Here is a 13,510-nt window from a genome sequence, read left to right as displayed (position 1 = left end):
TCTGCAGAAGGTAAACCTTGAGTGGGGTCCCTTGAGACCTCTGACACCTGGTGTCTCAAGTGTGTCATATCCCACACTTGAGAGATGAGTTTTGGGTCATTGTGAAGGGACAGTTAGGGTCAAATGAAGGCCAGAGTTAGGGGTAAATCTGTGCTCAGCAGACAGCCTGAGGGATAGTCAGTCTCTGGGCTGAGTGTGGGTCTGTCTATGCTAGGGTGGAGGGAACAGTACAGAGGTGATACCTTTAATGAGGGCCCTAATTTGGGGTCCTGGCTTCATGAAAATTTTTCTAAAATCTCTGAGTTGGGAGCCTACTTTTCAGGGGCACAGAAGGGTAATGGCAGTACAGGAGGACCCTCCAGGTGGGGGACACTTGGGCTCCAACTAAGAGGGAGAGGATGAGGTGGCCTTGGGAGGAGGTAGAAGAAGGGACTATAGCGATTCAGGCCAAAATTCCTGCAAGCAACTGAGAGCCAGGAGGCTTGAGAGGTGATTGGAGGTCAGAGTGAGGCAGAGGAAGGGGCTGGGTGTTCTTGGGAGCCCAGACCACGTTGGTGGTCTCTCCATCACTCCTAAAGAGCTCTGCCTGGAATGCAGTAGGGAACACAGGGTCCCAGTCTTCCTGGAGGCTGGAGTCCAGGCTAAGAGATATCTGCCTCCTTATCTTCTGGGTGGCTGTCGCAGGAAGTGGCCTTGGATCTGCACCCCCTGAGAATCCAGCTGGTAGAAGGATGTACTAAGGATGTGGACAGAGAGGTGGGGATGCATGCATGAGGGAGGCTGAAGAAACTCACTCCCTTGACAATATTCATTAGGTTTTTAGGATCAGGGTATAGCAGGTTTCTCCTGCCCTTTCAACCTCCAGGATAGGAGTGAGCCCAAGCACCCACACCTCAATCTGGGAAGAAAGAGCTCTCACATGGCAAGTTCCATACAGTTGGCGAGTCTGTATCCTGCAGGACTGGGGACCACCCCCAAGGCTGCAGTGGACACTGGGTACCCAGGAAGAGAGGCAGAGGCCAAAGGATTCATCCAGGCACTAGGGGAGCTATAGGGCTTGGGTCCTCTATGTGATGGATTGATCTGTTTTGGAGAGACAGATGAGGCTGCAAAGTGTGGTGAGGGGCAAGGGAGGAGGGACTGCAGGTCTCTACCCTGCAGTGTCTTTCCTTGTCTGTTTCCCATCCAGTCATGGGCTCCCTTTCCTCCCCACATCCTTTTATAGTGGCCTCACGTCTCTGCACTTTCATTCATACACCTAACAAATACTGAGCATCTCCATTTTGCCAGCACTGACTGAGGGAACAGGAGACCTCAGTGAACAGGAGATAGAAAAATCTTGCTACATGGGGCTCACATTCTAGTGAAAGCCCAGATAGTTGGGAAGAGTGGTAAGTGGGAGGCTTTGGGGAGTCTGGGTGTCAGGAAGCTCTGGCCATTGAGCTGGGCCAGGGGCAGAAGTTGGGCCTCTGGTGGAGAGCAAGAGTGAGGCCTAGGCCTGGGCTTCAAAGTGATGCTAAGAAGATCTCATAGCAGAGCTTAAACATGGGAAGCAGGGTTGGGTGGACACTGGGTCTCAAGTAAAAGGTAGAACCACTTGGCAGGCTGCAGAGGATGGGTGGTAGGAGCAGAGGGGTGTGTGCTGGGAACTGTGTGCAGAGCTGGTCCTTGTTCTGCCCTGAGCATGGGCTGGCCACTTGACTTGCCACACACGGAGAAATGGGAACCACTGACAGCATGATCTCAGGCCAGTGAATGAAGGATTCAGCATTTTCAGCAGATCTCCCAAGAGAGGGCCTTCTCCTGGAATAATTCAAATTGCTTTATTTTGCTTAGTAGGTGTTCTGGCAGGGATAGTTCCATGTGAGCTCTCCCCCCACCCACCACATGCCTATGAGACAAAGGGTCAGGGTTTCTCTCCCTGTTCTACAAATCAAATGGGCACATTGAGTCCCTGAGCACACAGGGTGAGCCCAGCATTGCAGAGAGAGCAACCAGGCCTGCATGCAGACTCTGCTGAGTCTAGGGGAGCTTGCTTTCCACTCCTGGGACCAGATACTCAAGAGCAGTTGTTCTCAACCTGTGAGTCGCAACCCACAGGAACTGTATTAAAGGGCTATGGCATTAGGAAGGTTGAGAACCATTGCCCTAGAGTCTCTTTCAAAGGGACAGAGAGACAAGGAGGAGCGGGAAGGGCCAGAGCCCTGGGCTGTGGCTTGGAGAATCATAAATGTGCAGTTTGGAGGAGGAAGTATAGGGAGATCCTGTATCTTCCCCTCTCCTCCTTCCCCTTTCTCCTGGTCCTGGGGGCTGTGCTGAGCTGAGAACATGGGATCAGGGCTGCCTGGTGGCACAGAGAGGTATGGGTAGAGATGTGTCTGGGATTCTTGGTCAAGGCTCGTGAAACAGTAGTAACATGGTGCATGTACCTAACTAATAGGGGCCTCCTGGCGAGCTAAACCTGACCTTGACTTTTGTCCACTTCGTCTCTCTCTCCAGCTCCCGGGGACCCTCTTTCTTCCTAGTTATGATTTCTCTGGATGAACATGGCTGATTTGTGTGATCATTGCTGTGAGCCTGTACCGTAGAACCGGCCTCCAGAGAATATCTGCTAGAATCCTTTGGTAACCTTCAAGTGGCCACTGAGATGCATCATCTTTCTGTGCCTTGGGGTACAGCTCCCAGCCTTGGGATGCAGCTCTCTCTGATGGCTCATTGCTCTTCCTTGGGGATGTGGTGGCACCAGGCCTCTAGCTCCAGCTCCATCCCCCAGCGCTACATCTCTAACCCTCAGCCCCAGCACTTGCAGACAGCCCCCTCTTCAGGCAGCCTCCTGGCCGATTTCACTCCCTGTCACATTCCTGGCTGTGAAAGGGACCTCTTCTAGGGCCCTGGGGAGATGACATGAGTTTGTTTGTTTTTCTCCTGTCTCCACTTCAAGGGCTCTACTGGCAAAAACAACACCCTGATGACTTCCAGCTCTTCCCCGCCTATGCCCTGAACATGGGAAAGACAGCCTGCTCTCTCAGGCATGTCTGCGGAGGGAAAAGGATCAGGGGACAGACTTTAGGATGAGCACCTGCTCCTACTGCCCTTTTATGCAGTGGAGACAAAGGTTTCCTCAGTGTGCCCCATCCTAGGAGCCTCTCAGGTCTGGGCAAGGTAGAGAAATGGAGCTGATGTGCAAATGTAAAAACAGATTATAAGATCAGGAAGGTTTGCCTGTAGGAGGGGAGAGTCAGCTTCTTTAAATTCTCAAGATTCAGACCTGGGTCCCTCACTTTGCACAGGGCCCAGCCACTTCCCAACACCTCTCACACTACACTATGCTGAACTGTGTTGAGCCTTTAACTTCATGATGACTGGAAGGCCAGGTGTCCACAGTCTAGGCTCTAAAAATGAGCTTCTGAGGACCACATTTTCTTCCAGGGAACAAAGATACCAGCTGCTATTCCCTTAAAAGACTAGTGATTGGATAAAAGAGGCTAGTGTAGGACAGAGTGAATGATTGAGGACACTGTACATAAGTGCACAACCCTCACAACCTTGTCAGCAGTGGGACTGCCACCTTGGACCTTGGGCCTATCTTTGAGAATGGTCTACATTCTAGTGGGAGAAGCAGTTGAACTAATGCAGGTGTTACAGAGAATTGTGAGACCAGGACTCCAAAGAGCCCTTTCTGATATTGGAGGCATCTCTATGAAGCAGTGAATTCAGGGACAGCTCTAGGACTATTTGGGGACTCTTTAAGGAACCAAATTAGAGCCAGAGGACTATTCAGTCATTTACCATGGATTCTTTGAGCACAAAGGAAGATGTGAGGCTTGAGGTGCTGAGATACAAGCTGAGACAGGAAAATAACATTATGAGGTAGTGGAGGAGGGGAGAGCCAGCTTCTTTAAATTCTCAAAATTCAGACCTGGGTCCCTCACTTTGCACAGGGCCCAGCCACTTGCCTGTAGGAGAAACTGTTGCATAAAATTCACTTGAGATGGTAGAGGGGAAACAGTGTCATCCTGAGCTTTCTCAAGCATCTGCTTTGTGTCTGCTGTGGCAGACAAGACTTTGGCTTATTCATTCTCACAGGTCAGACCTATGGTTCTTCCCATGTAAACCCTTTTCTTTATGAGAAAACAGGTGGGGACATGGTGGCAGTGGGCCTCCAGCTCTAGCCCTGTCCCCCAGCACTGAAAAGCCTCTACTTATTCTGATCAATAAAATGTATTTCCTGCCCTTGGTGAGCTAGATCTTAGAGAACCTTGCCCTTGGGGGATTTGTTGGTCAGCCTAAAGGAGAGAGAAGGGTCATGAACATGAGACATACACAGTGGACACAAAATAGGCAGCAACCACAGTTGCCACATGGAGCTTCTCTAACTCTGCTGCTGGTGGTGGGCATACTGGCATGGGGCAAGCTGGGGTTGCCTAGGAGTGCCTTCTTAGGGGTTTGTAAGGATAATGGAAAGCATGGATTGGCAGAGATGAAAAGAGGTGTTTGGAGGAGAGACTGGTAGAAATGAATAGCTCTGTATGGCTATGCACCAACATAATGGTGCGACTGAGGGCACTGACATCAGCATTCTGTAGTCTCAGGACCAGGAAACACCACCCTGCCACAGTGAGTTTTTCCTCTCTGTCTTTCCTTGACATCATATTTCCTCTGGTCCTTATCTTTTAGCATGCCTTATAAAGGCTATCTATGTTACTCTAAAATTTAGTGTCCAGAACTTAATCTCTCATCTACTCATTCAATCCAAGTATTTAGCATCTTCTGTTTTCTAGGTACTATGCCAGGTTCCAGTGTGGCAAAGATGAGTAAGACCAGTTTAGTCCTCAAGGAGTCTTTAGTCAGTGCTGTTGAGTAGAACTTTCTATGACAAAGAAAATGTTCTCAAGGAGCCACTAGCCAACTGAATACCTGAAATTTGACTGAAGAATTGAATTCTTAATTTATTGAATTTTAATCAATTTAAATTTAAATTGTCCCCTGTGGCTAGTGGTAGCCATACTAGACAGCAGTAGTCTAAGGGGAAAGAGAGACAAGTAACCAGGCCATTACATGAGCCAGGCAGCATGGCTGGAGCCACCACTGGTTTGGTCAAAGAAGCAAAGACGAGACAGTGTTTGGATCTGCCTGGGAATTAGGAAGGCTTCCTAAATAAGGAGGCCTTTGAGCTAAGTCTGGGATGACAAGAAAGAAATACTTAATGATGGGGAGGGAGTGTGTGTGGGTAGAAGGTTCAAACTAATGATTTTTGCTTTTTTTGTAGATTTCCCAGCTGGGCTTCCCCACAGGTTAACCGGAAGAACTGGGCTTAAGCAAGGAGATGCAGATGTGCTCTGCCCGCTGGCCTGGCTCTCTGCCCTTCTCAGTCCTCAGGGGTGGGGGGAGGTGATGACAGATGGACTCATGACTCTCCCAGGATTGAAGGATCCAAGGGGCTGAAATGACCATGGGAATGATGATTGCGCCCAGGGGAGAGGGTGCGGGGTATCTGGAGACCATCTGGAAAGCTGGGAAGCATTTAGAAGAAAAGTATTGACGCAGGGGGAGGAGGTTTCTGGGAGCTAGTTCTCAAGAGGAAGCCAAGAGTGACTCGCAGGGTCAATCCGATCCTCCTGTCCAGATGGAGAAATAGGGGAAGGGTACTCGGGGTCCTGTGGGGCAGTTGGAGAACAGTTATTGTGGGACTGGGGTAAATAGTGGGTGGTAAGATTTTCCAGGATTCTCTTGTGTTCTAGAGTCCTTGGTGGTTGACTAGTAGGGCCCACACTACCTCCATTAGACTAGGGACCCCCCAAGGGTGAGGCCCATTGTGTTGCCATAGAGAAAAGGGAGTTTGAAAAGGTAAATATTAAATTTCTACGTGCCTGAAGTAGAACCCTTGACTTATCCTTTCAAGACTCACACCTTCCCCAAGCTTTTCCACCTTAACATGACATCATCACCCAACAAGTGCACCATTCAGAAACCTGGAGTAATTGTGGATTCTTCCCTCTTCCTTATTTCCCACTGTGTCTTCATCATTATCAGGTTTTGCTGATTCTCCCTCCAAAATACTTCTCTAGTCCATTTCCTTCTCTCCATTTCCACTAACACTATTCTAGTCCAAGCTTCTATAATTTCTTATCTGATGATTTTACTTCAACTAGTTTCCCTATTTTCTATGTAGCCCTTTCCTACCTATTTTACATACAGAAGTTAGAGAGATTTGGGAAAATAGATTATTTTGTTAGCCTGTCTAAAACGTTTCAATGGGTCTACATTTTACTAAGAATAAAATCCTTAACATGGTCAAAGAACAACTGCATGACTTGGTTGTGATACATCTTCAACATTTCACATGAGTGCCCCAGCATATGATATCAGCTCTTTCACAAGTTTGAAGTCTTTCTGTTCCTCAGATAAGCTAAGTCCTTCCCTCCTGCCAAGACACTGCTCATGTTGTGACCTCTCTCCCTTTTTGCTGAGATGGCTTCTTCTCACCCTCAACACCACCATTGTGAATGCCTTTCTCTTCTTCCCTAATAGCACATTCTTCCTTTCCTTCATCACAGATTTTGAGATTTCTTTTCTTGTTTACTGTCTATTTCTTTTGCTAGACTCTAAACCCTGTTAAAGCAGGAGTTATGTCTATTGTGTTTACCACTGTATACTAAACAGCTGGTGGGCTGCCTTGCACAAATAATTAGACAAGTATTAATTAAAAACATGAATGAGTGGTATTTTCTTCTTCTGCAGTCCTATGAAATCAGCACTGCTCTCTGTTAAGAAGAGATGGCTAAACCCAAGGGTTTCCCACATTGGCTTCAGTTATTGCTGAAATTTGTCCTATAATCTTCCACTATCCCTTTGTCATTCCTAAGAGAAGTCAGACTTCTTTGGGATTACTAGAGTCCTGTGGGTTTCCAGGGAACATTGAATCCATTTTGGGGGGTCCATTCTAGTGTTTCTGAATATAGAGCTGGTAGTTGCATGAACATTGTGATGGAGTCAATCCTTTTCCAGTCTGAGTCTGGCTAAGATTTCCATGAACTGTTCCCCCCCACCCAAATCCCTTCTCCCTCTAGAAAAATATGGGTGGTGTGAGAATAGAAAGCCTTGATCTTTAAGAACAATTTGGGTAGCAGTGTCAGAGGGGACCAAGCAGTTAATCTCAGTGAAAAGGTCTCCATGACCCAGGAGAGGCCTCAGATCCAGGATGGGGAAGGGAATTGGTTCCTCCTTTCTTAAATTTTCAGTTCTGAAGTATTTATAGTCCTTGCTCTGAGCTTTACAGATTAGTCCCCAAGGCAAGTATAGTGGTAAGCCCAGAATCTCAGGTTTTATAGGCAGGCTATCTGAACTCAAAACAAGTATAACCATGGGCAAGTCACTGGCTATCTTCCCCAGTTCCTCATCTGTCTTCTTAGTGCCTCTCCCCCCTTCATCAGACCTTGGTCCTGTCTATTACCCTCATGAGCATCCCGGCAGAGGTCATATCAAAGAAGCATTTGGTGGATTAAGCTATTCTGAGTCCCTTCCTCTACCATTTGTGGATCCTGGAAGAGCATAAGTATACAGTCTGAGCCAGATGCCCTATCCTTCAATCTTGGATCTCATATGCTCTCCATCGGTGCTCACCAAATTTTTCTCTCTTTACCAAAACTCACCTGAGATAGAAAAATGTCATTCACAACTTACTCATAACTTCTTGTAAAACAAATATAGTTTAGTTATTTTCACCATTATAAAAGCAATTCAGAGAAATGAAGAAACTATCCAATGTTAAGAAATTTCTTTATGTAATTTACTACATAAATTGTAGCAAATACACAATCATATCAGTAGACATTTGATAAAATTCAACATTTTTAATTAAAAATTTTCTTTTAAAAATTTTTTTAAAATTAAAAAAAAAATTTTAATTAAAAGTTTTCAATCAGCTTGACCTAGGAATGTATTTTCTTACTTGGTAAAGAGTATCAATTTTTTTTATCCAAAATGGTAAAATACCACTAAGGTCAGGGAATACTATTGCAACAATTTTTAAACTTAGTTCTTAACATCCTAGACAATACAATAAGAAAAAAAAAATTGAGTGGCATAAATATCAGAAATAAAGAGGCAAAAACAGCATAATTTTCAGGTGATTTGATTGTCTCCATATTGATTATCTGTTGGCTCTCTGGTATTCATTACCTCTTCTTTCTGAAATACCCCACAATCTTCACTTGAGGAGCCACTCCTTCATGCACTCTTGCCCCATATTATCTGAATGAAACTTCTCAGCAACAAAAGTAAAGCATATGAACCAGGTCTAGCTAATCAGAACACTCCATTCCCTCTTTGTCCTGGATTTTCTGCTCTGAGAACAAATAAATTTCCTTTTTATTTAAGGCAGAATTTCTTTTTTAAAAAATGCAAGATTAAAAAATTCCTAGCAGGTACATTTACCTTGAAAATACAAAATAATAAATGTAAAAACTATTATAAATAATACAAGGGTGTCCTAAGATGACTAGATATAAGATAAATATATAAGCACTGATGGCTTTCCTGTATATTTTCAATAATCATTAGGAAATCAAACAAAAATAGCTCTCATCTGTAATAGTTACAAAAGTCATATACTTCTTAATAATGTTCAAGACCTGTAAAGGTATAACAAATGTCACCAAATGATGTAAATGTGTATTTAAGTGGAAAGATAGATTCACTATTGTAAAGATGGCAATAATTTGCCAAATCAAGCAATAATTTCAAGGCAGTGACAAGGGCATATGTTATGCAAAAATGAAATTGAGGCTAACAACTATCCTTTTGAAAAAAGGTAAAATTCCTCTCCTATATTCTACACAAAATCTTAATTCCACATAGTTTGAAGATTTAGAAATCTTTTACTAGAATAAAATATATGAATTGTACTATACAAGCCACACATTAACAATGTATAATTCAATGACTTTTGGTGTATTCTCAGAGGTGTACAGCCACCACCACAATTGATTTTACATTTCCATGACCCTCTCCCCAAATCTTGTTCCTTCCATGTAACCTCTCTAGTTCTAGGCAGCCACTAATAATAATATACTTTCTTTCTCTATAGATTTGCCTATTCTGGACATTTCATATAAATGGAATTATATAATAATATGTAGTTTTTTGAGACTGACTGCCTTCACTTACCATAATGTTATCCAGGTTCATTCCTGTTGCAGCATGTCTCAGCACTTAAAAATGCCAAATTATATTCCACTGTATGGATATACCATATTATATTTTTTCATTCATTAGTGGGAGGACATTTGGGCATTTGCACTTTTTGATTGAAAATAATGCTATTATGAGCGCTTATATACAAGTTTTTCTGTGAAAACTTGTGTTCATTTCTCTTGGGGATTTGCATAGGAGTGGAATCACTGGGTCATATGGTAATATTATATTTAATCTTTTAAGAAACTGCCAGACTGTTTTCAAAAATGGCTGCACTATTTTGATTTCAATCAGGAGTATATAAATGGTTTCAATTTCTCTAGTTGTTATCATCTGACTTTTTTAAAAAGAAAATTTAGTTTTGTTTTTATGAGTTTTATTTTATTTTCAATTGACACATAATAATTGCACATATTTATGTGGAAGAGTGTGATATTTTGATTCATGTGTACATTGTGTAATGGTCAAATCAGGGTAATTGACGTAACCATCACCTCAAACTTTTGTAATTTCTTTGTGATGAGAACATTCAAAACCTTTTTTTTTTTTAACCTATTTACCTATTTTGAGGTATGCAGTACATTATTGTTAATTATAGTCACTGTACTGTGTAATAGAACATCACAACTTATTTTTCCTATCTAATTGTAACTTTTCACCCATTGAGCAACCTCTCCTGATCCTCTATTCACCCCTACTCTCCCCAGCTTTTGGCAACTCCTATTCTATTCTCTACTTCTATGAGATCAATGATTCTAGATCATATGGATTGGCTTATTTTACTTACCATGATTTCCCCTGAATCTATTCATGTTGTCCCACATAACAGGATTTCATTTTATTATTGCTGAATAGTATTCCATCAAGTATATGTGTCACATTTTCTTTATCCATTTATCCACTTATGAACACTTAGGTTAATTTTTTTAATCTTGGTTATTGTAAATAGTGCTGCAATAAACATGGGGATGCAGATAACACTTTGACATACTGATTTTATTTCCTTTAGATATATATCCAGTAATGGGATTATTAGATGATGTCGTAGTTATATTTTTAATTTTTAATTTAATTTAATTTCTTTATTTTAATTAAATCATAGCTGTGTACATTAATGCAATCATGGGGTACAATGTACTGGTTTTATATACAATTTAAAATGTTTTCAAACTGGTTAACATAGCTATATTTTTACTTTTTTGAGGAACCTCCATACTATCATCCATAATGACTGTACTAATTTACTTTCCCACCAACAGTGAATGAGTGTTCTCATTTTTCCACATCTTCACCAGCATTTTTTATTCTCTGTCTTTTTAATAAAAGCATTTTAATTGGGATAAGATGGCATATCACTGTGGTTTTGATTTGTATTTCTCTATTGATTAGTGATGTTGTGCATTTAAAAAATTTTGGTTGTATAATAGTTGTATATACTTATGGGGTATTTATATGTTCTGATAAAGGCATACAGTGTATAATAATCAAATCAGGGTAATTGGGATATGCATCACCTCAAGCATTTATTCTTCCTTTGTGTTGGGAACATTTTAATTCTACTTTTTTAGTTATTTAAATATATATAATAATTAATTATTGACTATAGTCATGCTATTGTGCTATCAAATATTAGATCTTACTCATTTTACCTAACTATATTTTTTTTACCCATAAACTATTCCCACTTTATCACTCATTTCTGCTACCCTTTTAGCCTCTGGTAGCCATCATTCTACTCTCTATTTCATGAGAGCAATTGTCTTAATTTTTAGGAATAAGAACATGTTCTTACCTTGTTTAAATTACTATTGGACTCTATAATATTCTTCAGTTCCATTCATGTTGTTGCAAATGAAAGGACTGTATTATCAAATGAAAGGATTGCTGAATAATATTCCATTGTATATATGTACCACAATTTCTTTATCTACATATGGACACTTTGGTTGATTTTTTATATTGGCTATTGTGAATAGTGCCACAAGAAACATGGGAATGCTGGAATATTTTTGTTATACTGATTTCCTTTCTTTTGAATATATACCTAGCAGTGCAATTGCTGGGGCATGATAGTTTTATTTTTAGTTTTTTGAAGAACTTGCATACTGTTTTCCATGGAGACTGTACTAATTTACATTCTATGAACAGAGTATGAGGCCCCTTTCTCCATACCCTTGCCAGCATCATTGTTGCTATCTTTGGGATAAAAGCCACTTTCATTAGGGTGAGATGATATCTCATTGCACTTTTGATTTATATTTCTCTGATGAATAATGATGATGAGCATTTTTCATATACTTGTTGGCTATTTGTCTTCTTTTGGAAATGTCTATTCATATCTTTTGATTGTTTTTTTAACTGGATTATTGGATTATTTTTCTAATTAAGGCATTTTAGCTCCTTAGGTATTCTAGTTGTTAATTGCTTATCAGATGAGTAGTTTAAAAATATTTTCTTCCACTCTGTGGGTTGTCATTTCATTTATTGATTGTTTCCTTTGCTGTGCAGAAGAGTTTTAGCTTGATATGATCTCACTTGTCCACCATTCCTTTGGTTGCCTGTGCTTTTGAGGGATTACTCAAGAAATCTTCGCCCAGACCAATGTCCTGGATCATTTCCTCAAAGTTTTCTTCCACTAGCTTCATAGCTTTAGGTCTTAGATTTAAGTCTTTAATTCATTTTGGTTTTATGTTAGTATAGGGATCTGCCTTCATTTTTTGGCATATAGACGTTCAGTTTGCCCAGTACCATTTCTTGAAGAGACTGTCCTTTCCTCAATGACTGTTCTTGGCACCTCTGCAGAAAATGAGTTCACTGTATCTGTGTGGATTTATTTTGGGGTTCTTGATTCTATTCCACTGATCTACATGTCTGTTTTTATACTACAGTTCTGTAGTATAATTTGAAGTCAGGTAATGTGATTCCTCTAGTTTCTCTCTCTCTCTCTTTTGTTCAGGATGGCTTTGTCTAGTTTGGGTCTTTTGTACTTCCATATAAATTTTAGGATTATTTTTTCTATTTCTCTGAAGAAAATCCTTGGTATTTTGATAGAGATTACATTGAATCTATTAATTTCTTTGGATAGTATGGACCTTTAAACAATTTTGATTCTTCTAATTTATGAGCATAAAATATCTTTCCATTTTTTGTGTCTTCTTCATTTATTTCATCAATGCTTTGTAGTTTTCATTGTAGAGATATTTCATTTCACTTCTTTGGTTGAGTTTATTCCTAGGTATCTTATTTTTTATTTCTAGCTATGGAAAATGTAATTACTTTCTTGGTTTCTTTTTCAGATTGCTCTCTACTGGCGTATTGAAATGCTACTGATTTTTGAATGTCAATTTTGCATTATGCAACTTTACTGAATTTGTTTACCTAGTAGATTTTATGGTGTCTTAAGATCTCATCATCTACAAACAGGGATAATTTTATTTCTTCCTTTCCAATTCAGATGCCTTTTATTTCTTTCTCTTGTCTTATTGCTCTAGGTAAAATGCCCAGTACTATGTTGAAAAACAATGGTGAAAGTGAGAAGATCTTATCTTATTTCAGCTCTTAGAGGAAAGGCTTTCAGTTTTCCCCTATTCAGTATGATACTAGCTGTGGATATGACATGTATGGCTTTTTATTTTTATTAAGTTGAGGTATATCCCTTCTATACGCTGTTTTTTGTGAATTTTCATCATAAAGGGATGTTGAATTTTATCAAATGATTTTTCAGCATCATTTGAAATGAACATATGTTTTTTATCCTTCATTCTGTTGATGTGATGTGTCACTTGTATTTGTGTATGTTGAATCATCTTTGCATCCCTGGGTTGAATCACACTTGATCATGATAAATAACTTTGTAATGTGTTTTTGAATCCGGTTTGCTAATATTTTGTTGAGGATTTTTACATCTATATAGTTCATTAGAGATATTGGCCTATAGTTTTCTTTTTGTTGTGTTTTTATCTGGTTTTTCTAACAGAGTGATACTGGCCTCAAAGAGTGAGCTTGGCAGTATTCCTTCCTCAACTTTTTGAAATAGTTTGAGTCAGACTGTTATTAGTTTTTCTTTAAATGCTTAGTGGAATTCAACAGCCAATCCATTGGATACTGGGCTTTTCTTTGATGCGAAAATGTTTATTGCTACTTGTTATTTGTTATGGGTTTATTTAGGTTTTTGATTTCTTCCTGATTAAATCTTGGTAGGTTGTAAGTATATAGAAATTTATCCATTTCTTCAGGTTTTCTAATTTACTGGCATATAGTTGCTCACAGTCTCTATGGTCCTTTGAATTTCTGTGGTATCAGTTGTAATATCTCC

The sequence above is a fragment of the Otolemur garnettii genome, unplaced genomic scaffold, assembly GCF_000181295.1.
Source record: "Otolemur garnettii isolate 467f Iridium unplaced genomic scaffold, OtoGar3 scaffold00068, whole genome shotgun sequence".
Taxonomy (NCBI): domain Eukaryota; kingdom Metazoa; phylum Chordata; class Mammalia; order Primates; family Galagidae; genus Otolemur; species Otolemur garnettii.
Note: the sequence above shows the minus strand (reverse complement) of the source record.